This window comes from Mastomys coucha, unplaced genomic scaffold, assembly GCF_008632895.1.
Source record: "Mastomys coucha isolate ucsf_1 unplaced genomic scaffold, UCSF_Mcou_1 pScaffold16, whole genome shotgun sequence".
Taxonomy (NCBI): Eukaryota; Metazoa; Chordata; class Mammalia; order Rodentia; family Muridae; genus Mastomys; species Mastomys coucha.
Genome location: NW_022196898.1, coordinates 17,877,296 through 17,904,894, shown reverse-complemented (window position 1 = coordinate 17,904,894; position 27,599 = coordinate 17,877,296). Strand labels below are relative to the sequence as shown.

The 27,599-nt window shown below is 39.1% G+C and overlaps 1 protein-coding gene and 1 long non-coding RNA gene across 4 annotated transcripts in view; both read right to left on the bottom strand.

The window, feature by feature from the left end:
* LOC116092976 (IQCJ-SCHIP1 readthrough transcript protein) overlaps positions 1-27,599 on the bottom strand; it is a 764,408-nt gene that overhangs the window by 474,752 nt on the left and 262,057 nt on the right. The window lies entirely within an intron of this gene.
* On the bottom strand, positions 3-27,059 carry LOC116092979. 2 transcript variants are annotated; one of them, XR_004119579.1, is made up of 3 exons: positions 27,016-27,059; positions 24,315-24,431; positions 3-886 (listed from the first exon to the last, which is right to left on the bottom strand). It is a non-coding gene; the product is annotated as an uncharacterized LOC116092979 (long non-coding RNA). The 2 variants fall into 2 exon arrangements; XR_004119580.1 differs by lacking the exon at positions 3-886 and adding an exon at positions 20,719-22,694.

Below are 27,599 nucleotides of genomic sequence, written 5' to 3'. Positions count from 1 at the left end.
GCCATTTTACACTGTTCATTTTGATTTTAATAAATATAGTGAATTTCCAGAGGAAGGCCAATGCTTGTGCCTGAAGGAAATCCACATGGCGGCTGAGAGCATCTCTGTTTAGCTCTGCTACTTCACTTTGTCTTCTCCCAATCGTTTGCTGTGTTTCTATTTCCTCTTGTTCTACCCATTCCTGGTGTGTGCTGAATCCAGGATGCTGGTTAGGATGCTACAGCTGGGGGTATCACCTCTTTGAGAGAACTTCTTTTCCTGCTGACTAATGGGCATGAGGTTCTGGCTTTGTAACTAGCTTCCAATCTTTCATCAGTTATATAAAGGTTCTTGCTTTCCTGAAATGTCATGGTTCAACATGACTCCACAGAGTACCCAAAGCACCAATTTGGAACTGTACAATTGATTGGTTCCTTTCAAGCCAGGAAAATAGATTTTCTCCAAGTGCACCAGATCTCTTAATGTATTGCTGTGCATCACAATGGTGCCCTGTAGGTGTCTGGTATACTGTCTAAGCTTGTATACCCAACTACATTACAAGCTGATGCTTGAATTCTTCAGACAAACGGACAGACAGACAGACAGACAGATACAGTAAGGATATTGATTAGAGAGATAATAAATAGTCTCATAGATCCTCTAGGAAATGCACAACAAAATTATTTATGAAACATCTTTTACCGCCAAAAGAATCTTAGTTTGGACGATAGCCCTTAGATTAATAGATTCAGTCTTACCTTTGGAGGCATGTCAGCTAGATAGGACATTAAAACTGAAATGCCGTGATGAATCTGGATGGTGGTTTGAAAACATGGGCTTTGGATTCAAAATCTGTCTTTATCTCTTGGGAAATATTTCTTGCTGTTTCTAGAATTCAGTTCCTCAACTGTAAAGGTAGACACAGAACAGTGACCATCTGCTTGGTTTGCAAAGCAGTTAGCATAATCTCTGAAATGTAACAAATATATTCCTTTTAGTAATAATAATGTATCAAAAACTTGTAAAAGTGGCAGGTAATCTTAATTCTTGCTTTGAGTGTGTTCTGTTTTAATTCTGGGCTTTGTTCAATTACTATAATGTATTATCTTTATAATAAATCCATTGTTCCTATCAGTCTTGGTCACTGTTCCTTACGAACAGTGCCTGGTTCATGATCTTGAGCTTTAAAAAGTGACTTTTGAGCCATGTAGGTATAGACCTCAATTCTAGTCGTGGTTACATTGTTACATGAAAGTGATTCTTATTGCCCTGCCAATGGCCTGAGAACAAGATCCAAAGTGCAGGTGTTGAGTTATACTTCTGTGACTGAATGACATAGGGACTCATGGATTTCAGTTTAAATACACATTGAGAGTTTCTTTAAAGGACTGTATTTATTTGGGGTACTATTAATCTTCCAGTGCATATTGATGCACCAAAATTTTGACCTTTTGTTTTCTAACTGCTGCTCTTTTATTCATGCCCTGCATTTCAAGTGAGAATCATTTGTAATCTCATTTAATTCTTCCCAACTTTTGTTTCTGCAGAGAAATTCTCAGTTATTTATTTCTAAGTCCTCTTTGACCACTAACAAAAGAGATACCCTAGTGGCTGTGGGATTTTTGTCCTTGAAAATGAGCTTTAGTCAGTTTGAGAGTTCCCAAAAATTCTGAGGTTAGACACAAAGTTATCTTTTCATTGAGAGGTCCCTAAGATTGATAAGTTCTTGGGGGGGGGGTGTTGCTAACTCATAATGTATGTGGAAAGGAGAAGAAAAAAATAAAACATTGTAGGCACATTTCCTTGGATTTGAATACTGGTTCTTCTTCATTTCACTAGCTTTCCTCTCTGCCAAATATATATTTTTAGATACTTGTATTATAACAATCCATTTGACTTTTCTTTTAAGCAGGGATAAAACAGTAACTATCTGATGGGCTTGGTGTGAGGGTTAAATGGTTTTGCAAGGCAGTTAGCATAATCTCTGGCATGTAACAAATGTATTGCTTTTAGTTATTATGATGTATCAATACTTGTAAAAGTGGTAGATGATATATACATATATATGGTACATTCATATTATATATATAATACATATGGCAATAAAATAAATCTTTAATTATAAGATAAGGAATAACAGCCACTTGTATTATCACCCAAAATGATTGATGTCAGCAAACAGGTATCATTAAATATTATGTAAATGTTAAGTATGGATCACTTTTCACTTAGTTACTATCCCTTTTGCACATACTCTTGTCATCAAATGCCCAGTCAGACATTGGTAGAGACATCAATATATACTGGATTCAGTGGAAGAATAGTCAGATCACTCCAAGAGAACAGAAACAAAACATCAGTCTACTGCTCCCCCCACTCAGGACCATCTTCTAAGCCCTTCCATCTCTCAAAGTAGCCTATCTACCCAGCTAGCCACAGCAGGAAGATTAGAGTTGCCACCAAATTTCCCTTCTTCACCAAATTCAGTGAGTGATCAAATCCTGACTGCCTTGCTTCAAGATCCGAGTGCTCTGAGCCTTCTGCGTGCCCTCAGTGTCTGAGATCAGTCCCCAACACAGACCTCCCACTTCACGGCTGATGCCCCAGCCAATCCTTTATGTCCATTCTTGTTTTCTTGACCCCACTATCCCAGTCATATTCCCAATATTTTCCCAAGTTATTTTTTGAAAGGACCAACTAGATACTTTTCATTCCTTGTACTGAAATTCTTCCATGAGCACTGCTCACCCATTGACTCTCCACTGTGGGTCTCTACACCATTGCTCTATTACTCTAACCTTATAAATATTCTGGAAGGGGCGTTTTCTAAAAATTTAGTCATGTTTTCAGTCCTATTTCATTGGAATAGGACCATAGGCCAGAACACACTCACATTGTCACTCTGACCAATGGGGTGAGGGCTTGGTAATGACTTAAATTGTTGTGAACTAGAGCAGTCAAGAGCAGAAGACAGTCAGATACTGAGAAGGTCACTAATCCTGCAGTGCTTCCAAAAGTTTAGGCACTTGAAGGAAAACAAAGAAGGAAGAAAGAGATTCTGAGGCATTTCCCTTCCTCCTCCAAAGAGAAACAAAGCTACCCACCTTGTCCTACCCAGCCAGTCTATGCACCAGAGTCTACCCACTAAGTCAGCCTCGCACAGCTGGGTTTACAATTGGAGGGCCAGACCCACTGTGCAGCCACCTTTACATATAAGAGTTGGAAGCCTCTCAAAGCTCAGACTTCATTGCTCCATGAGTAGACATTGTTTTTAATGGGCTCCAGTCATGCTGCCCTCCATTCCCAGGGTGGGAGTAAGCAGGAAAGAAGGACGAAGGGGAAGGAGCAGATGAATGCATGGCAGGGACAGAAGAATGGGTGACGTTTTCTGCACGCTTACTCATTCCATAAATATTTATTAGGCATCTACTGCATGCCAGGTCTGTGTCTTGGACCTTGACCTAGGCATTGGTCTTAAATAAAATTCCGCTGAACCGTAGAAATAGTTTGTCTATAGACATACAACACACACAGCTTAATTGCTTCCAGGTGAATGCCCTACTGAGTCTACGCTCTCAAGCTTTGCCTTAGAAAATGTATCTTTTTTTATTTTTTTATTTTTTTTACCTCTTCAGTACTGCGTATTCAATCCATGCATAAAAGAAAAAGAGGTCCCTATTTGGATGAAATAGGTTTAATTCATGAATTTATCAGGATTGCTATCAAATGATTGAGAGCACCAGCAGCAATAACAAAAAGTCTAAGAGAACTGGTTTGTTTTTTCTTTCTTTCTTTCTTTCTTTCTTTCTTTCTTTCTTTCTTTTTTTCTTCCTCTCTCTCTCTCTCTCTCTCTCTCTCTCTCTCTCTCTCTCTTTCATTCCCTCTTTCCTTCTTTTGTCTTCAGTAGAAACTTGTCCACTATAATGGGACAATTTAAATGCATAACTGTTAAGATAACCTCCTTAAACAGTTCCCTGCATGCCCCAGCATTCATTCCCTTGACTAGTAAGACATCAATTTTTCATAAAACACTGTATAACTGAAAAGGAGACATTTAAAGGAGAGGGAAAATTGAATTTGCTGTTTCAGCTCAGGCTCTGATGAGTCTGGTGGTTTATAAGGTAATTAACTGATTGGATGACAGGAAGAGGAAAGCAAAACTTCACAGAGCTCTCAGGCTGATCTCCAACTTCTGGCATTTCCCATTCCTCAGGCTCCTTGGCTGTTCTTCCATTCTCACAGGCATCTCTTGTGTAGCAAAAAGAAGCTGGTTACATGGCAAAGTCTTCCACCTCAACAGACAACCCATGCCTGCAGCCCAGGCTGGTAGGTTAGGTTAGCACAAGCACCACTCTATTCTATGGAGTTTAATACTCAATGCTGCACTCCATCTTGGTAATGGGAGAAAAAGGTGAGGATATTGAGTTTTTTCCTTCAAGGGCTCTTCCTAATACATTCATGTTTATAGGAGCTGAAGGGTATTTTTCTTGCTTGCTTGTTGTTTTGTTTTGTTTATTAGATGGTGCACTTTTAATTAAAAATAGATGTTTGAATGCAATATGTTCTGATTGTAGTTCCACCTCCCCCCCCGGCAGGTCCCCCCCCGTAGGTCCTCCCTCTCCCAGATCCTCCCTACCTTCCTAGCCACCCACATACCTATCTTTCTTTTGTCACTCTCATTAGAAAACAAGCATCTAAAAAACAAAAATAAAAATTAACCAGAATAGGACAAAAGAAAACTAAACAGAAAAAAAAAAGAAGCAAAGTAAAAGCATAAGGGACATTTTTAAGTGAATGCACCTTGGTGTCTCCAGGCTGGCATCGGTAACCTCTTCCCATTTCACATAGCTATCTTAGTCTAGGATAAGATAGCACAGGGCCTCCAGGGAATGTTCTCTAGCTCCTTTCGTTTTGTGAACAATAGATGATCCTCATCCCTGCCTCAAAAGACAATGTTACAATATCACAAAATAAAATCTTATTCTTGTTCAGGGCAGAGTAAATTTTATTTTGATTTTGAATAAAAACAGATGGCTAAAAAGTTACGGCAGCATTCAAAATCAAAACTACTTGTAATAAGCAACTAATATTGTCCTGAAGTATAATTTCTGCTGAATATTATTTATCTTTCAGAGTTGGAATACCACCAGACACACTGCACAGAGAAGCTCTCTCTACCCTAAATGAGCCATTATCCATTGTATTCTTTGAAAGCCACTTGTGTCAAAGCCCAGGCAATGATCTCAAGACAAGCTTATTCCAAAGTGTCAGCCAAGTGCCCCTTTTCTCTAATATGAAATCTTTCACTTGTTCAGCATATACTGCATTTACAAAACACCAGCCAAGTGTTGAGACACAAAGTAAACTGCTTGTGATTTTCCTCTCCGTATACTGTAGAATCTCATTCCCACCTTTAACAATTGAACAATAACAAGTACTTATTGAACAGCTATATGTAACAGGTTTTCTTTGCCTCTGATATATGTCGGTCAATGAACAGAACTAGCAACTGTCTTGTAACCTGTGTTCTAGAGGAGAGTCAAGACCATGAGCATGCTGCATACGTTGATATATCCGGTGGTCATTTGAATAGGAATGGCCTCTGAAGACTCAGGTATTTGAATGCTTCGCCCATTGGGAGTGGCACGATTAGGAGGTACGGCCTTATTGGAGTAAGTGTGGCCTTGCTGGAGTAAGAATGCCACTTTTAAGGTTATATATGCTCAGGCTGTGCTCAGCATGACACACAGCCTCTCATTGTTGCCTATGGATCAAGATGTAGAACTCTGTCCCCAGCACCAGGTTGACCTGTATGCTTCCATACTTCCTGCCATGGCGATAATGGACTAAACCTCTATAAGACAGCCACAATTAAATATTTTCTTTTGTAAGGATTGCCTTGGTCGTTGTACTGGCTGGTTTTGTGTGTCAACTTGACATAGGCTGGAGTTATCACAGAGAAGGGAGTTTCAGTTGGGGAAGTGCCTCCCTGAGATCCAGCTGTGGGGTATTTTCTCAATTGCCCCTTGTGGATGGTGCCATCCCTGGGCTGGAGGTCTTGGGTTCTATAAGAGAGCAGGCTGAGCAAGCCAGGAGAAACAAGCCAGCAAGGAACATCTCTCCATGGCCTCTGCATCAGCTCCTGCTTCCTGACCTGCTTGAGTTTCAGTCCTGACTTCCTTTGGTGATAATAGCAATGTGAATGTGTAAGCTAAATAAACCCTTTCCTCCCCAACTTGCTTCATGGTCATGATGTTTGTGCAGGAATAGAAACCCTGACTAAGACAGTCATGGTGTCTCTTCACAGCATTGGAAGCCTAAGACACGTCTTACATAGAGCAGGGCAGGAGTAGCAAGAACAATATTAATAAGCTGAGACTGTCAGAGACAAGGGGACATTTTCATCAAAGGTCATTGTGTATGCAGATATTTGGAGATGAGTCTTCTAAGTGGAAGGAGTGACCAATGAAAGGTCCCAAGGAGAAGTGTGCCTGGGTTAGGCAAAGGACAATGAGAAGACAGGAGAATAATCAGACAGTAGGTAACTAATAGATATAGGATGTAGGAGGTGAGATGGTTGGAGGGGCAAGGGAGAGAATGCAGGGTGCAGTGGGTAGGAAGGCTGGCATCGAGACATAAGGAGCCAGCTGAAGTTTGGAACAGAGTGGTAACTGGCTGGCTAAAATTGTAAAGCAACCTTCTGGGCATTGTGTAGCAAGCAGACCACAGAGTCAGCGAAAAGACCAATTCAGAGACCTTTAGACTTCCAGCAGCAGCATAGCTCAGAGCTTAGCTATGTTGGTGAGAAGATGAGCTCATGTCTTTAAAAGCTCATGTCTTTAGATCATGTATGGGATGCAAGACAAACTAATCAAGTATGATGCTAACGTTTTGGCCTAAACTAACATTTTCTAAAATGAAAAGTTCCATATCAATTAGCAAGTTCATATGTGATGGCAGCCATCAATTCCAGAAAAGAATTCTGGTTCAAATGACAACTGTCTCGGCACTTAGGGCTCACAATCCACTTGGCCCCAGCAGAATTTGCTTAAAACCCTTGTTTGTGTTTTATGAATCCCCTCCTTGTGTAACTTTCAGCATCAACTGTTTTCAATGACCAACCTCACACAAGAACACTAGTAAACAAATGGGAGTAAATTAAATGCCTCCTTGTAAATCCAGTTCATGAGGTAGTTAACATTTGCCCACATAAAAATCACACTTCTATGGTAAATTTACAGCACCAACGGTGACTTAACTAGCAAATGCTGTTTAGGCTGTTATAAACTATCTTGGTCTCTGTTATCCTATACATAAAATATCTTTTAACTAGAACATGGACCATGGCTTTTGAGAGGTGAGGTAAGCAAAAATCCAGGGCTTGGGTTTTGGAGTCAGACCTGACTGAGTAAAAGCCTGGTGGGTTACAAACTATGGCAGTGCTAAACCTCACTATTGTCTCTGTGTCCTTGGGGCAACAATTCCAACTTTCTTGGAGCTTGCAATGATTTGAAGATTACATATATAAAGACTGGAATTTGGTAGATGCTAGCAAAGAGACGCTATCATAGCCTGCACAATGCAACTCAATGACTATTATATATTGCTATGTTTTAACGTTGATGTTTATATATGAATACATTCTTCATATGATTTAATCACAACACCAATGATACAACAGTGTCATTTAGTGGATTCAAAGCAGAATTTTTTTTTTTTTTATCAGAATACCCTGTAGTGAGTTTAGTTTTGGTGCCCCATAGATTGCTCCTGGTTGTGATGGAAAGGAGACACATAAATAAAAACATGTCAGCCGTAAACTCCTCAGCAGCTGATGGGAAACAAGGCAACTGACAGCTGTTTCCCTATGTGGTGATCCTGCAAGAAGGAGAAGGCAGAAGAAGATTATCTGCTAGAGGCCCAACATAAATATGATTTGTGTCCTTAGTCACCCCAGATTTTAGAACAGCTCATCTTTACAAATTACCTCAGAAACGTTTATCCCAGAAGGCTTCTTGACTCAGCATTTCAAGGAAGTTACGATTTAAAATTTTCCTTCCTTGGAGAGTCAGATTTCTTTAAGACAAATGAGCCACGCACTAGTGGAAGGTCACATATTCAAAATATATGGGCCGCCCAAATTAGACTCAATAGGCTTAGTAAAAAAGGAGGGCACATTGTTGGGTGGGTAGGAAAGAGGGATGGGCTCTGGAAAGAGTTTGGAAAAGGGACGATTTGATCAAAACACGTTGTACAAAATTCTCAAAGACACACACACACACACACACACACACACACATGTATTTCTCCTTACTTTTTTTTTTTCTTTTTTGAATCAGTAACTGTTAAACTCGATACCAGGTAATTTAAACCCACATTCTAGGCATCAGATAACTCACAGTTCCAAAATGCTATAATTTGTGTCTTTTTAGCAAAAGATCCAGGGGAGGTTCTTGGGAACGTCACGGTGTGTATAGAACTCTCCATTTGTGATGCAATTCTCTTGGAAAAGAGGAGGAAAAGCCAAGTACTCTCTAAAGTTGCCTTGGACAGGTGGAAGAGCTGATCCACCCAGGCAGGCAGGCATGGTGCCGGCATCATCCCAGTTGTTGTCTGACAAGGTGGATACTATAAAAACTGAAGCTAGGGGAGATTAGGTAAGAAACCCTCCTCTGTATATCCCATACGGAGGGGCTCTGAGGTGAGAACACGATCTAATGCTTTCTCACAGGACTTGCTGAGCCCGGTTCTTACACATGATTGCCTCTGTCCTTCTCCTGTCCATTTCCCAGGAGATCAGGCAGCTTTTCTTCCTGTCATTTGGGTGGGACCCATAGTGCCACTAAAGTGGCTAGCTATATTCTGAATTACAGAAATAACTTTACCGTGCCAAAGGCTAGAGAAGACTCTTACAGACATACCCAGGCACATCATGGTAGACTGAACTTACTAACAGAGGACTAGTAACTGTGTGACTCTAATCTTCAGCCTCATATGAAAGCTCTAAAAACCTTTTGGGGGAAATTAAAACTCACTTGTTCTAGTAATTACAATTGATATGACTCCATTTTATGCATCAGTGTTTAACCACCGCAGGCTATAAAATCATTGGCTAATGAAAAGGACATCCTAGGTTTTGATTTATTGTCTGTGCCATAAGAGCTGACCACGGCCACCTTTACAAATGTATAAACAACCACATCGAAGGTTTAATGTGCTTTGATCAGAGGTCTCCATTGTCTGTGCCCTGGAGGTGAAGCTCGGTATGCCTGAAATAGTGTAATTAAAATCCTTTCACTCAGAAGAAAAGCGATTCAGTTATCAACTAATTTATGAAAGCGGCAGGAAGGCTCTTCGATTACCAGCAAGAGCCTCAGCAGGAATTCTGACTTAGGCTCGAGCATTATTAATTGACACCATGACTCTAGAAGTACTGACTTTCAAGATGTTAAACCTTCTTGAGAGGCTGCGTTTAGGTGTCAATAACAGATGCTGGCAAACACAGCTATTAGCATTACTTTCAATTACCTGCCTTCCTGCCTGTGTAAGTTGAAACGAAGTTGTAGACTGTGGGTAGGTTTTTTTTTTTTCTTACTTCCATTAATTTATGGACATAGGTCTATAGACTCAGGAACTAACTGAAAAGCAAGATTCTGTCCTTGACTGGTGAAAGTCAAAGACACAGGCAGGATGTGTCCAGGAGGAAAGAGTTAGCAAAACACGAGCTAGCCATTCTGTTCTTTGGTGAGTGAAAAATAGAATTCTCTCTGGAGACAAATTGAAGTTCTCTAGCTTGAGATCAGGCAAGTGTTGGGTGTGTATAGAAAATGGGTTATTTGAGTCATACAGGTGTTATCTTTCAGAATTTCTTCATTCCACTTTCTTCAAGCCAGCTAACAACTAACTAATTTACCTCCAAACCCTGGCAAGCAAGACTATTTCTTAGTTCATTTGAGTTAAGGCTCTGAAGAAGAATAAAGTAAGAACTGAAGAATTTTAGACAACTTTGAAGACTTAACTTTGATATGTGTTACTACGAAGTAGTTAGCCTGTAATGAGAAAATACAAGTTCATAAAACTAATCATTTGCCACCTGTTATAGTTTGTATGTGTTCAGCCTAGGGAGTGGTATTATTAGAAGATGCAGCCTTGTTGGAGTGGCACTGTAGGTGTAGGCTTTAAGAACCTCATCCTAGCTGCCTAGAAGTGAGTATTCTGCTAACAGCCTTCAGATAAAGACGTAGAACTCTCAGCTTAGCCTGGATGCTGTCATGCCCCGACAATGATGATACTGGACTGAATCTCTGAACCTATAAGCCACCTCCAACTACATGTTGTTTTGATAAGAATTGCCTTGGTCATGGTGTCTGTTCACAGCAGTAAAACCTTAACTAAGACACCATCCTTAAGAACTGTAAGTGTCAAACACTTTTCAGTAGTTGCTGAACTCTCCCTACTCTTTGATAAACATCCTTCTCTCAGTAAGCATCATCAATGTTGAGTCTAAATTTCAGCAGGAACACAAATAGCAGGAGCTTGGTCCATAAATGATGGTGCGTGAGCTAGCACAAAACCCACAGGCAGGGAATGCACGTTGGTAGTACAGACCTAGAGAGGCACAGAGTGGGAAGAGTTCCAGGCAAAATGGCAAAGTTTAGCACTTGGAAAGATGAAAGAGAATGGCAACCGTCCACCCAGGAGACCGCACGTCCCTGCCCCCCAACCCCGGCTCAAAATAAGAGCTCTTTTGAAATCTCATTACTGTCACCTTGGGTCTGAGGGAAGAACAAATGAATCAAACAAAGCACTGAACTGGGAGCCTCTTTCTAGAGAAGAATTAAGTGGTTCCTAGACAAAGGGTGAAGATGAAGGTTTTTCCAGGGAATCAGGTGGCCACAGGTTTTGGCAGATGATTCTGGAGGCAGAAGCCAGTGACTTTGTCAGATAACCAGTTTCCATTGTGGAGTCAGACCACAAACATGAATTCCTTATACGATCCTTGTTGCTAGGGCAACCTCTGGTAAAGTCTGTAAGGCAATGCACGTTGCGCCTCCTGTTGCCTCATTTTTGTGTAAGTCTGTGCTGGGCCACACAGCCCTGTCTCTGCCACCTTTGCATCCTCTAGAAAAGTTTTTTATATTTATGTGGCTTTTCAGTTCCTGTGTAAGAGTTCTCCCTATAGTGAGACACCACACAGCAATACCCTTGGTATTTCTCTTCGAGTTAGCTAGTTGTAAGTTGATCTGGTAATGAGAGAATTGTCCGTTCCATTTCTAGACTGCAAACTGGACCATTTAGAAGAAGGAGCACACCAAAGTTTATTATTTTCTTTAACATCACTGAGCAATGCTCCCCTTTTTTGATGTGAAACTTCAGATTTAAACTTAGTCTAAGTTTTTCTTAAATACTTTGGCTCAATTTCAAAGTCTTTCTCAGTGGCTTCTGTCAACCTCTGTAGTGTATTTTCCCCATTCCCACAAACTTACCCTGTTTTAATTTGACAAACTAGGAATTTTCTAACTGTATTAAAGTTATTTCAAACTACTGTGCTATGGTATATGTACTCTCTCATGAAATATGCTCCATCTGAAGAAGTATTGTCTTCACACCATCTGATGCAGACCCGCATTGTCTCTTACTGTGGGATGTCCCAACCCTCTGGGGCATCCTTCAAGGCACTGTGCCTGGGTGCTGCCAATGCTTACGCCATTGTTATCTGCCATTGAGGAGCTTATTTTGTGATCTTCTTAATACCTGAACTCTCTTGAGAATACTCACTTTTTCCATTCAGTGCTCTGCAGCAGAAATGAGAGAGTAGCCACATGCATGTCTGAATGTTCAGTAGACACATTATGAAAGTCTAAATATAGAGAGCAAATTTAACTTTAATAGCATCTATATAATGCAGTAACATAGACTAGGATATTACTCAAATATATAATTAGTTAATATGTAATTTAGAATAAGAAGTCTTTTTCCATAGTGAGTGTTCAAAATCCAATGATTCTTGCATACCTAGAACACATGTCAGTGGAGATGAACCTTGGCTGAAATACTCAAACGTCACATGTGCTAAGTCACCACCATGTTGGAATGCACAATTGTATTCTATTGGTTTGATACATGGACTGGCTCAGCAGTCATGCCGGCACTTAACAGCATGACAATTAATCTTCCTGTGCTTCTACATGCTTCTTTCTGACACATGGGAGATGCAGCTTTCCTAGAGGCCATTTTGCTTTCAGGAACCCTAATTTACTCAGTCCCTTTCCATGCGCTCCCCTCCCCTCTTCTCTCTTAAAAGTCTTCCTTTCGTCAATGTGTTGCTTGTCCGCCATTACTCTGCTCACCTCCTCAGCCCTTCCCACTTCCCTCTGTTTGCTTTCTTTCAGGCCTTCTGATTTGCAGGGTCCCAGGCGTGCATACAAACACAGCTCTACCTGTCCTATATCAAAATCCTTAAGGGTTACACATCAACAGTTGAATAAAACATACTCATTGCTCTCTCTTGTCAAGTTCACGTTCAACATATTGGAAATATTGAAGTAGAGATGCAGCTACATTTTTAAATGTTCTGTCAATAGCCTAGCAATATTTACAGAATAACAAAACTGAATAATGTCTTAATAAGAATTTTAATTAGTGCAACCACTGTAGGACCCACATGTGGCTTCTGTCTTTCTTTCATTTTATTGTGACAGGCTGACCTCAGACTTGCTCCACAGCAAGGATGACTCTGAACTGTTCATCTTCCTGCCTCTACCTCCCAAGTACTGCTATTATAGACATGCATCCATCTGAAAGTGGGCTCTTTGGAAACCAAACTCTGAGAACGAAATTACAGTATGACCTAAAAAAAATCACTGCTTGGAGATTTGGAATCTGCAATTTTAAGATATACCTTCACCTCCATGTTCATTGCGGTGTCGCTCACAATGGCAGAAGTGTGGAAGTAACCCAATGTCCATTGATGGAAGGATTTATAGGAGACTGCTACATGCATAGTGGAATATCATTTGGCCTTTAAAAATAAATGTTCTCACTTGGGACAGCAAGGGTGGAACTGGAGGTCATTATGTTAAGAAAAAGTGAACCAGTCACAATAAAAATGAGCACTTCATATTTTTAAGAATATGTGGAATCTAAAAGCAACAGAACCCCAAACAGCAGGGAATAGAATGGTGGTTAGGTAAGACCAGGGGGAGGACTGCATGGGGAGGAAGGTGAGCACAAGCCTCAACTGCACAGGGAGGAAGGAGAGCACAGCCTCAACCGCACAGGGAGGAAGGAGAGCACAAGCCTCAACCGCACAGGGAGGAAGGAGAGCACAAGCCTCAACTGCATGGGGAGGAAGGAGAGCACAAGCCTCAACTGCATGGGGGAGGAAGGTTTCTGTCTCTGGGACACACCATGAGCAGACAAATATAGCGATGAATATATACTGGATGTGTCAAAATTCCTGTGAGAGGATGCTTCCAAAGTTCTCATGTCAAAGCTGTTAAATCTCTAAAGTGTCAAACATGTTGATTGGATCCATTTTATCATTACACATTGTATTCACAGATCATGACATCACAATTACAATTTATCTATTCATAATTCAAAAAAGTAAAAGATCCATAGATGGTATTTAGTCATTTTAGCTTCTCTATAAAAAAAAAAAATCTAAAGTGGTACATATCTTTGAATTTTTTTCTTTTATTTAAAGAGACCATGATCGTGTGGTCTAGTGTCACTTGTCTCCCAGGATCAATAAAATGCTACCTCTTACTCATAAATATTTTAATTTAAACATAAAATTAAGAAATATATGAGGTTCATAAATTATTCTTAACCTGTTTCTTTCTTTCAGATGTTCTATTATTATAATCAAGGTCTCCATGTATTCTCTGTCCTTGTGATGTTCATGATCTAAAGCAGGAGCCAGCACACCTTTTCTGTGAGAGACTAGCAATGCTCTCAGCACTGTGGGCACGGGCTTCTGTGGCTACTGTTCAGTGCTGCCGAGAAGCAGCCAAATGGCTTACGTGCAGACCACTGTGGCTACGTTAGTAAGGGACACTAAAACCACAACTTTCCATAAGCTTTTCATAGCACACATATTGTCATTCTTTTGATTTTTTTTCAAAACTGTCTTGAAAAGTAAGGAAAAACATAGAACTTGTGTAGATCCTCACTGTATTCATCCCTGGCCTTTAGCATAAATGACCAGAAATGAAAGGAAATTTGTTTCAAAGTATGTCAGGCTTGAATGTGTTATAAAAATGTAAAGTAAATACAAAAATAATTTCTTGTATATTTTTTTTTGTTCTAAGCTAGCCATGGTGTCAAATGCTTATAATGCTCCAGTGAGTGTAAGGTGAAGGTAAGAGAATCAGAAGTTGTAGGCCACTCTTGGGTACATGTGAATTAGTTCAAAGTCAGTCATGGTTACACAAAATCCTGTTCAAAAGGCCCTGACACACCATAAATAAATAAATAAATAAATAAATAAATCTCATTCTGTAATATTAAAAAAATTAAAATAAAATTGAATATATATGTCAAAATATAAAAATTAAATCAAAATTACTTAAATATGTCACAGTACTCAGTTCCCATTTCATCACTATAATTCTTAGCTCTTGATGAATGCTGACTCCAAACACAGCCTACTTTCTATAGTTTTTTAAATGTTTCGATTTTTGTTTTAAGCTCCTTCTGTTTATGTCTTAATTCTATTTAACAATCTGTACACTCAAGAAATACAACATGGTTTATTTTAATACTAATTTTTTTTCAGTGTCCTATTTAATTTGTACTCAGCCTAAGAAATTAGAGACATCTCTTAAAACTGAAAAAAATACTTAATATGCTTAAGCATGGTAAATATTTCATATTTCTTTGATCAGTATAAATGCCTTCATTTTGATCATTTACTCCAATAAAATTCAAATGTACATGGGATGTCATTTGCTGTAAGGTCGCGTAACAGAGTATCCTAAGAGATGGCTCCAATGACAAATGATTAACACAGGGAAATGATGGGGGACTGCAGTACATTGCAAAGCATTTCCATAGACCTTTTGTTTTTAAAGCTCTATGGTATGGACAATGGCTTATGGATGACCTTTTCCTATGCTTAGGGCCTCTGCCCCATCCACTTTGTGACAGGCTACTTAGCTTAACTAGAACAGACCTTTGTCCACGAAGCTCTGTCAGTCTTTTCTCTAGAAGAGTTGGATGTTCTACTATGATATGAAAAACAGTCTCTTCACAGTTACTCATGAAGCCTACTCATCTATCTTGGTAAGGGTGGGTTCACATCTGTAGATTGTGCGCTTCCAAGAGTGAGGACCGCAATGTGTTCATCTTGGAGTTTTCAGCAGCCATGATGATGTATGGGAAGAAATATGTATTCAGGGGATATATGACTGATTTATTTTTATGTTCAGCACACATTATTAAGTGTTTTGTTTTCTTTTACATTTTAGGGATAACAATTGATGTGAGGAATGCAGATGTAAATAAAACATAAAAAGTCCCCATTTTCATTCATTTCATTCTATCAAAGTAAGACAGATAATAAGGAAGATGAGAGAATTAGTCAGAGATAGCCACAAGAACCGAATTAAGAAGGGACAGATATACAGGTAGATAGACAAATGTAAATGATACAAGATAGATAAACACAGATACATGATAGACTGATGGTGATAGATATAAATATATAGAGATCATAGATTAAGAATTGACAGCAGGTATAAATGATAGTAAATATAGGCAGATTAAGTAGATGATAGAGTAATACAGATAAATTATAAGCGCTAGAGAAATATAGATTATAAATGGTAGTTGTAGGTAGGTAGATAGACAAAAGACTCATTATAAGATTTGACTCATAGGATCATAGACATGAAGATATGTCACCATTTGCAATCTTGAGCTAGAGAACCTAAAAAAGTAACTGTGTAATTTAGTCCAAAGCCTGAGAATCAACATGACAATGGTATCTTTCATAACATGGAAAAAGTAATGAGAAGGAAATATTGGTGTTTCAGGAGTTTAAAGGCTTAAAAACTAGGAACTGCAATGTCCGAGGGCAGGAGAATATTGAAATTCTAGATCAAGAAAAGCAATAGAACAGATCATCCTTCTGCCATTGTACAGTCCCTGAGCCTTTGATGGGTTAGATCTTTTTTCACATCATCTGTTATTCAAATTCTTTCCTCCAGAAATGCTTTCAAAGGCATGGCCAGATGTAATGGTCATTCCTTAGCTCATTCAACACAATTATCTACCATAGGCTGGAACATGGGTAGCATATTTGAAAGCCTCCAGTGCCACAGATAAAAGTTGAGCAAGGGAGGATGTAAGGCATACTGAGGTTGTGATTATTCAGCAAGAATTTTACATTTAAATAATAACTGAGGAACATTGTATAGCAACCTTATTTGTGGAAAACTAGAGAGAAAATGAAGGAATGTAAACACTTTATTGAAGATAGACTAGAATGAGAGAAAGCAGAGAAATGAGGGTAACCTGTATATAACCTTGCTGAAAAGAATTTTTTGCCCCACTTGAGAGCACTGGGAGTTTTCAGCATACTGTCAACACATTAGATACATATTTCTGCTGATAGACCTGTTAAAATAATGTACATTAGAAAACTTGATGCATGAAGGAGATATTATTTGCCCAGGGTCACACAACTGATACACAGAACACATGAAACCTATTCATAGACTTCCTGGTCTATGATTCTCATATTGCTCACACAGAAATAGTTTTCATAAATGTGATTATGGTTGAAAAGAATGATTTAGTTTCTTTGCAAATTGCTCATTGATTATGTCTGGGGCCTGTTGAGTACTGTCTAGAAAAATCAGAAAAGAAATTAATCAATCCCAGTATTCTAAGCAGGTAACCCTGACATTCTTCGTGTGTTTAAATTCATATGTAATTGTGACTTTCTAGACAGAACCTCAAGATTTGAGGCCAAATTGCCCACTTTTTGGATGCCTTCCTGTGGGTCATTTATGCATCAAAGTGTCCTTAGTTCTATTTTTATATATGATAAGCATCACATGGAAGAGGTTACCAGTGAATTTGAATTGATGTATTCCTTTATTTCATAGACAAAAAGCAAAAACCCCAAACCACCATATCATTACATGTGAGTACTACACACATTTATTTTTCTCCTTAATCTGAGACTCTGTAGCTACAAATGATTGACCTGATGGTAACATTGTATCAGTATACAATTGACTACTCTGTTCTGAAATCTGTGTTCTTGGAATGAAAAAGACTATCCACCTATATAGCTGACAAATAGCACATAACACAACAACAAAAATCATCAGTATTGCAACAAGTTTAAATTCCATTATTGAAAGACAATTCCCAGATAGCACATTCATATTGCTTATCATTTCATTGACAAAAGAATGTCATAGATAATTATTAAATAAAGTGCTGAAATAATCAAAGTGGTAGCAATCTCAGAATTTTCACTTAAAATAATGATCTAAAATAATTATAAAATTAGTTGTCACTGTTATCACAGAATTCTTAGTAACAGGGAAAAACACTTTTGTTTTCATGAAAGAATATAGACTCCCAGGAAGGAGAAAGCCTCTGTAGACCAGGGACATCCCTAGGGCTATCCTCAGATACCCTAAACATGCCTAAAACTATCCCAGATGCTCTATTCCTCTTCCTGTCCTTGTCTCAGCTCTAGGGACCAGAGTGAAGCATCAGTAGGATTAAGTCATATGCACATATATGCATATTGCTGCCTTATTTATCTGATACTCAGTGTTTACAAAATGCACTCATTACATGGCATCTCATTTGCTTCTGTTTCAGTTTGGTGTCAATCAGTTATTATGAGAGTATGATAATTAGTCTATCTGAACCTATCTTTCTTGGCTTAACCATTCACTGGTTCTTCAGGTCCATTCCTCAAACGCATCCTGGATATAGAGATAAGTCTGATTTGGCAAACAATGAGCCATATAGTTTCTTAACTCATTATGCCTGCTACCTAGGGCTTGCTAGGTGTGTAGTTGGGATCAACTTCAAAACACAATGTTGTTGTTGATGTCATTGACAAAGGCAGAGGCTGTTTCACAGGGTTTTCAAGTTTTTAAACTTTTATCAAGAAATGAAATTTTATAAAGTATTGACTTCTTGTGTTCATTACTGCTTCTGTGACTTATTACAAGTTGCTTGTATTAAAGCATTCCATTTCTTCCTTGGTCTTCTGGTTCCTAGAACAGTGTTGAGAGTGGCTTATATCTACAAAATCATATGGGTAGTTTCTAAAAAATTAGCATCATTATATACAAGGGAATAAATGTGGTAGAGATAGAATGAAGGTTGGGGAATGCCAAAATATGAGAGACTTGAGTCATTGAGAAGTGGTTAGCCAAGGAAGAGAGAGATGGTATCCAAGAAAACTAGGAAAGCCAATAATCAGAAATCTGCAAAAAGTTGTATACAGATATGGGAAACAGGTTAGATGGCGATCGTTTTAGGTGCACTAAGAATAAGAGATCTGAACAAGGGAGTTGTAAAGGATCAAGATGAGAAGAGGGGAGATGTTGGAGGTGGCTCTTAGAAAGACTTTAGATTTAAGTCCCACCCCTCATAAAAGGAACTTCTTTAAGTAGCATACAGATCATTACAGAAAGACACACATGATCAAAACAGATAAAATAGTGGGTTGTGGGATGATCAAGCTTATTGATATATCAGCAAAAAGGTCCTTGCATCAAAGCTCAGAGAAAATGGTGGAGGTTGAGATGGCAAGATCATAAAAGCCAGAGAACCATGGCATCTTCTGAGAGATAGTAGAGTCTCCTATACGTGACAAAGAAGCTACATTCACAGACCCTCAAAATATGGTTGCCTAAACATAATCACATCATGTGAAATGCTACAGTGGAAAGGGGAACCCTCGGAAGGTCCCTACCCTAGATTGAAGAGCTTTGGGCAAGTTATAACTGTGAGGAAGAATTATCCTGTGATAGTTGATCCAATTCCAAGCAGTCAGCCCTAAACACACATGCACATGGACCAACACTAAATGAGCCAAACAGGTTGGACTATAAATGGTATATGCAATAATAATGAAAGGATAAGAGACCATGAATTTGAGGAGTTAGAAGGAGGAAAATGAGGGAAGGAATTACGTGAATATCATACCCATATGAGATTATAAAAGATATATACAAAAATTAGGTAAAAATTCCTAACATCCTGATTTAGACAAGCTAGAAGCTCGCAATGGAAATAAAAAGAACTATCTTTAAAAAAGTAAAGAGAGCAATGTGCTATCTGTCAATCAAGCTCATGAGGTAAGGAAGACACTGTAAGACTGAAAGACCTCCAGTGTCCAGGGATTGATAGAAATGGCATTACATTTCTAATAAAGTCATGGTTGTTGAAGAAACTAAAACTTTTAAGTGTTACTATAATTATCACTTTCACATTACTATGACCAAATACCTGACAACACAACTTACAGGCAGATTTATTCTGGTTCACACAGCAGAGGGTAATTTGGCCCATTATGGCAGGAAACGGATGGTGGTTAAAAGTGTGTGGATGAATTCTATCACAAATAGAGCCCACACTTCTTGTTTGCTATTCACATCTTATAAACAGACTTCCTAGTATGAAGATGTGTGTCCACCATTCAATTGGCAGCAAGAAGATATTAGCAAATATGAAAATAGGGAATAAACTACATCATACAGCTCATAAAGCCTCCTATCAGATTTGAGCTTCTGATTGAGTGATATTGACCATCAGAAAGATCGCCTGTGACAGGCAGGATCTTAGGGAAACTACTTGTTACAGGTAGTTACCAGGAAGAAGGGAAAAGGACAAAGAGCAGAGCTGGTCTCTACCCTCAAACACTTCTTTCATGACCAGATAGTCCCGTGTCCACAAGTTTCCACAGGATCCCTAAACAATTCTGCAGCAGGAAACAAAATATTCAAACACATGAGCATATGAAGACATGTTACATCCAACCCTAAGAACTATTGTTTAACGATGACCATTTTTCCTACGATATAAGCCTTTTCCCTTTCAAAGTATTTCTGAGATGCTGTTGACCTGTGCAAACATGTAGGAAGGCTCCCTTGGGCTAATGACTCTGGTAGGCAGGTGGCAGGGAGTTGATATGGCATGCTCTCTACCTCATGATGGTCAATTAAAATCTAATGGGGCTTGTGAGAGACAGTTCTGGAAACTTGGAAAGGAATGTATAGACAGAAATTATTAGTAATATTAATCAAACAATGAGCATTTAATGTTGACTCTATGCCACAAAGGAATCTGATATTATCATTAATATTTATGGTGAGGGTGCTTAATGACAAGAAAAGAGTGACTTGTGCAAGGGAGAAGACTGACTAGAAAATCTGAACCTTATTTGTTTGAATTTGGTCTTTAATGTCTTACTGATGTAATCTGACTTCCATTAGTGTTAAAATGACCTTTGAAAATAATAATTCTAGAAATGTGCGCTGAGAACCAGTGGGGCAGATAAATTAAAACTGAGACAGGGATCCTTAGTGGTGACTCAGTTTGAGAACTAAAACTTGGGTGCTACTATATTTGGTAATCATGAGTTCACAAGGGTTGAGAGGTGAGATCTTTATGGATGTATTGGTTTGGATAGTACACCAGAAGGAAGTAAGATTCTGCCAGTAAGATGAAGAGCTCCTAATGAGATCAAATAAGTGTGCACTGGTAAGGAGCACAGTCTTGGACTTAGGACTATCCCAGTGAATATCATTCATTAATTTGTCAAATCTTTGAAGTATTTAACCACATCTTATCACATACCAGGGGCTGCTGGTGAACAGGTAGACAAACTCCATGCTCTCCTGAAAATAATTCTCTACCAAAAAGGAATGGTGATACATTGTATAGATTGTGTGTGTGTGTGTGTGTGTGTGTGTGTGTGTGTGTGTGTGTGTGTGTGCGTTTTGAGAGAGAAAGGGTAGAGAAAGCAAGAGAGATGGAAACAGAGAATGTTGCTATTTTTAAAAAGTGGTTATATGCATAATAGGTTCCTGACCCTGAATTTGCACTTTCAAAGAGAAGGCTAACACATCTCAACATACTGTCACATAACAGATTGATGCTATAAAATAGTCCATGCCATTCAGCTACAGTTACATGCTACTCTAAAATCAGAATATCAATCTGCAAAGAAATGTCAAGTCAGGCCAATATGATAATATCTCACACCAGAAGACAGGCTACCTTTTAGGCACCACTTCAACCTTTCTCTCTTCAGGGTGTGGAGATGGGGATGGATTTCGTTCAACACAAGCGCTGCTCACAAGCTACTGTCAGATTGTTTTTGCTATGATACTAAATGACAGCTTTGAAAGCAATATGTAGAGAATGTTTGAACTCCATAGCTCATTATGTACTTTATTTTGCACTGAAATATTTTCAAAACATCATCAATAAAGTATATCACTAAGAGAACTGTCACCTTCCCCTTCAATCCTGTAGAAACATGTATTCACATGGAAATATTTGACAGGGAATTCAATAAACTCTTTCTCTATTCTAGTCTGTCCTGATGGGAAAGAACTGTACGAACTATGTATGACTAAAGGATAAATGATCCAGTGGAAGCTTTATTGTGAGTGTGCACCGTGACCCACTTCCACACTGCTCTTCCAAATCTTTGCACTAGTGATGTTCCCCATCCGTGTTGCCCAGACTTGCAAAGATTTCTGTGTCTTTCTGCTTAAAATCAAAAAGTTCTTTTAAATCCCTGAAAGTAGAGTAAAGACAATATTCTCTCTGGGAAACTCATGGAGAGAAGAGTAGAATATGTTTGCTTGTGTTTATTCCTATAGATTCATTCTATAGATGCTCATGCAATACCTATGTGGCAGACATAAAGGTCTTCAGACATCAATGTCTCGGCAGTACAAACAACAGTAACATGTTTCTTCTCTCTGTGAGTCTGAGTTTGATTGACACAGATGGTTTCATCCTCACTATGCTGTCTTTATCCATATACCAGCTGTTCTAGGAAATCCACATCTTTATGGGCACTGAGTCCTACCTAATAAATCTGAAAGTCTTTTCCTTGGGTGTCTACTGTGGGCTAAAAGGAACATTCTCATAGATTATGATTTATGGGAAACTTGGAGGATGGTATCAAACTCCATATCCTTGCATCTTGGCTGTGCTAGTGTGCAGTTCTTCTCAGATCAACGAAAAGTCATCAGACCTATGATAGCAAGCCATGGTTATTGGTAGAAAATAATAACAGCTCTCTTCCTTTGGGAAAGTCTCAAACTCTATTTCAGATTATTACAATATTATAAGCAGCAGTGAGCACAATGGGCATGTGGTTTGGAATGAAACAAAGAAGCAAGTTTGATTACCTTGATTAGAGAAGCCAAAAAAAAATTCATAGTTTTCACTAGAACATTACGGAATTTCTATTTTTTCCCTATTTGGTTTCCGGTATGCTGTATTTTTAAAAATGTATTTCTAGCATCAAGTGAAAATAAAATGCATCATACATTTCAATAACTACATGTTTATTTTTCTGGCAGAGTGGAAGTAAATAATAGTAACCAAATAGACAACGCCAACTGCCATCGCGGGAGCAAAGCTGGGATTGGATTGGTGCTGCTGACCAACTGCCAAGATCGGTGGTGCAGAGCTGGCAGGTGATCATCCTGTTCAGATGTAAAAATAGTAGATTGGGGGTGTCGATTGGACTGGAGGGTGTTTTGTTACTGGCCATGAAGACACACAATAACGAGGCATGAAAGTTTCTACTGCCAATCCCTGGCAGATACTATTTGCTCAGCTATCTGTCTGGTAGGAAGGAGCAGTGTGTGTTGCATTTGCTCCATATTTCATTATTGAATAACCTGCCAGGGTCTGCCATCCTTTGGGCTTGTTAAATCACATTACAAATTTTAAAACCAACATATCAACTGCACAACCCATTCATTATCTCTGCTCTTTACAAATGTAGGAATTTCACTCGCAATCTAAATATAAAGGTTTTTGACTATTTTCTTACATACATAATAAAATATCCTATTTAAGGTGATTTACTGTTAGGCCACTTTCTTTTGTAAGATGTACTTATTTTACTCATTTCACTTTCAACATAATCCTGTGTGACTATTTTTTCCAAAACCAGGACCTTGATCATCATCAACTAAACATAGTCATGGGGGAGTAAGAAGAGTACAGTAAAGTTTATGCTCAAAATTGTTGTGACTAAGAATATCAAATGTGAGAAACTCAGCAATAGAGTAAAATGGGGTGAGTGGGTATTTCCGAGGTGATTTAGAATGTAATTCTAGTTGTAGCTTTCCATAGAGGGGCCTAGTTATCCCAGCCCAGGAGAGGGTAATGGACCTTGCTCATCCCACTGTAAAAATCTTTGGGTGATGAAAAAGCCAATGCCCAGGGAGTATTTGCCTAGAGTGGTGAGCTTTCTGGCAAGGATAATTTAAAGGGGGTAAAAGGCAATAAGCAGTGGAAAATCAGGCAGGACAAGGGTGCTCTTGACTTGGGGAGGAGATGATCAGAGTCGGCTGGTGGCCAGAGGTGGGCTGCTCCTGAGCCTGGGAGTCGCTTCAATAATGTGTGTGTGCATGTTGGGGAGACACATGAACATTTTCTATATCAAGGTGATTCAGTTTGGGGAGAGTGAAGAGAGTTCTTGAGAAGACATAGACATTATGTTGCATTATGAAAGGCTTACCTCATTCCAGAGTCTTGATCACATTATGCAACTTTAATTACATGAGAATTTAAACATGACAAAAACAAAACAAAACAAAACAACTAGCTAATCATGATAGAAAACTTCAGCAGCAAATCTTATTGGCAGTCTTCTCCTTCACAGCTGAGACTAGAAAGCTCTGTATCATCTTTCTGAATAAAAATTGGAAGTGGAAATGTACATGTAATGAATGGGAAAAATGTTAATTTTTGCTCACTTGGCTCTTTAGACATATGAATAATTTAAAATTATCTTCATTATTAATCAGTGCTCACACAGATTTAGTGGCTGACAAATATTTCATTGTAAAAGTAAGAGAAACATGATTAGATGATTAAAACTCAGCACTGTGCAAAAACCTCTCTTCTCCATTTCTCTTCTGTGCATGGAAGAAGTTTGCAGTGTTAGCAGATATGAAGGTCCGTGGAAGTGGGAGGGAGGGAGGAAGTGAGGGGAAGAGGGATGGAGGGAGGGAGAGGGGGAGGGAGAATAGAAGGATGGAGGAAAGGGGGCTCCAGAATACAAGCCAGGCCAAACTGTAGGGAGCACTTACTATGGAAAGAAATATGACTTCTCCCCTTTGCATCAGGTTCATAGTTCCAGTGCAGCTGTCGACTCAAGAGAAGATGTGTGTCTTCATTTATAATCACAGCAAAAGCAGGTCTTTGAACTGAGAGATGGTAGGCAAGCATAAGCACCTAATGCTTGACAAAGATCACCAGTGTTCAGGTGACATTGTAGAAATAGGATACAAGGAAACTGATCTACCAGAGAAGAGTTTTAGCTAAAACATTTGCTTATGGATGATGTGTTTGTAGTTAAGAAAACTGCCTTATAAACCATCCCTTACAAGGCACTCCTGGGGCCCTTTTGCTTACAAAAGGCCAATGAGTTCTCTCAGGTACCGAAACCTGAAGTTAGTAGCCAAAGCTGAAGAGTCATACTTTTCAAGCTATACCTAGAAGTATTGCTTCCAGCAAAACTCCAACTCAACAGATATGGAATCTGCACGAACTCCCACAACCAGCCAGGACATGGGCTCACTGTGGTACAGCACATTTTAGTGTGACAAGAAAAGGCATCTAAGGATATTGTTGTCTTTAGGTAGACCTATGAGGCTTGAAAGAGTAAATGTGGAACCTTTCCTTGAAGCGGATAAAGGCCTTCTGGCAGTGGGGCAGAAGGTAGACAGGGCAATTCTTTTGTAAATTACCTGAAAGTAGAATCAGCTAATGTCTTAGCAGTTACTTATCCACCCACCTACTCATCTCTCTACCAATTCACCCATATTACAACTATTTGTAATTATGGTATCCTGGATATTGACATTTGCAACATATCTCTAGGTGGTCCATATACTTCTTCAGTACTTTTCAGTTTTCTTGTTAGTAAAGTTCTCTTTGTAGACACATTAAAGGCTTGTCTGGGAGATTTTGTTGTCAAGAATGGAAGGCCAAGGGTGAGCAGTAAGCACCCAGGAAGCCAAATGGGGAAAAATTCAATGTGGTCACTGCCCAGCTACTGCTCTGTTCTAGGAAATGAAGTCACTTACAAGTCATCTGTACTTACTGTCTCTAATTCCCTTCTTCCCTCCTTCTCCTTTCCTGCCTTCCTTCTCCTTTTATCCATTCTTTCAGTTCTGGACACAAAACCCAGAGGTTTGCGTGTACTAGGTAAATGCTTTACCACTGAGATTCAGACCTGACCCCAGTTCTTATTAAACACCGCCAGCCGGGCTTTCACCTACATTCTTACATCCAAGCTGCTTATGATAAAGATATCAACTCTCGACTCCATATCATCAAAACCAATGGTTTACATTCAGTTCCACCTTACTTATGCTTGTCCTCAAACTCCTCCTTCTCATATATCCTTCATTGGCTTCTACGACATCATGTGTCTTTGATTTCAACCCCCACCTTTACTCTTCTCCATTTAGGTGTCTCTACTAACGAGAGACTAACTAACTAGAAGCAGAACTAACTTCTTCTTCTCCCCAACTATTCATGCTGAAGGCTTTAAGCCTGATTTTTGTTCTGGTTTTTATTCTGCAGGTCTCATCTGGTCTGATGTCAGATAACATTTGTCCACCAGGGACTCTCAAAACTGATAACTATAAATGTGTTCCCAGCTCCCAAATTCTACATAAAGCCTAAATATCCTGAGATATTTGACATCTTATGTTAACCATGTCCTAGGGTTAGGACATAGTTCAGTAGAAACACAAGAAATGAGATTGAATTCCCAGCAATATACACTAAGTGTGGTGGCTCATGCCTTTTATCCCTGAACTAAGGTAGTAGATGCAGAATAATCAGAAATTCAAGGTTATTCTGACTATATTTAGTGAGTGCAAGGGCAGGCTTGGATACATGAAATTGTAACAAAAATTCTCTTTCACACACACACACACACACACACATACACACACACACATACACACACACACACACACACACACACACGCACACGCACACGCACACACACACACACACACCCCAGATGGCTCAGCAGGTAAAGACATTTGCTGCCAACCCTAATAACCTGAGTTTGATCACCAGAACCCACATGGTAGAGGGAGAAAAACTGACCCCCACAAATTTTCATCTGATTTTCTATGCACACATGAAGTAAATGTAGAAACTAAAAACAAAAACCCAAACTTCTATACTGACTTTCCCTATATCTGTTATATTCATGTTCTTTCTGATCACTTCAAAAAGTTCCCTGGCTCAGAAGTCAATAATTTTTTTTTAAAGATAAGTTTTCCTAGGCTGGTCTCAAACTCATGGGCTCAAGTATTTCTTTGGCTTGAGTAGCTGGTAGTATAGGCATATATTGCCATAAAATAATGTCATTTATTAATATTATTCTCTGATCACAACTCATGTTCCTGTATACCTAGCAATATATTCAGAATCTACCTTCTGGTTATACTATGGTCTGTCTCAATTAACATCAACTTTCTCTTGACTTTCTATAATAAACCTTATAGATCCCTACAGTTATGATCTATTATTCTAACATTTGTCAGAAATTGATCTAAAACCTAACTTGCACCAGGCAACTATTCTTTGGAAACCCTGCAAAGTTTCCTATTGCCCTCAAGTTAAACCCACGTTCTAGGTTCTGTACAATGGTCTATGGTCCTACAAGACCTTAGTCCTTGTCTTAGTTAGGGTTTTACTTCTGTGAACAGACACCAAGACGAAGGCAAGTCTTTTAAGGACAGCAATTAATTGGGGCAAGCTTACAGGTTTAGAGGTTCAGTCCAGTATCATCAAGGGGAGGAACATGGCAGCATCCAGGCAAGCATAGTACAGGGGAAGCTGAGAGCTTTACATCTTTCTCTGAAGGCTGCTAGCAGAATACTGGCTTCCAGGCCGTTAAGAGGCGGGTCATAAAGCCTATACCCACAGTGACACACCTACTCCAACAGTAGGGCCACACCTTCTAATAGTGACACTCCCTGAGCCAAGCATATACAAAGCACCGCAGTCCCCATCCTCAGATGCTTTTATAATCTCACTACCGTTTACTGTTCCAGCCAAGTTGTTTTTCACATCTAGTCTTGCAGTGGCTGTGTCTTTGGCTGGGGTATTCTTTCCCTAGAAGCTTCATGCTTAACCTCCTCCACCCATGAAGTCTTTGTCAAAATGTCCCTGGGGATCATTTTAAATAACACTGCCATCATTCTCAAGCACTCACAAGCTTTACTCTGGTCTTTTCTTTGCATGTAACTTTTTGCTTTCTAGTGTACCATGCAATTTACTGAATTATTATTTGTGATTTACTATTTGCCTCCACCAGATGGACTGTAAATCTCACATGGATGGGG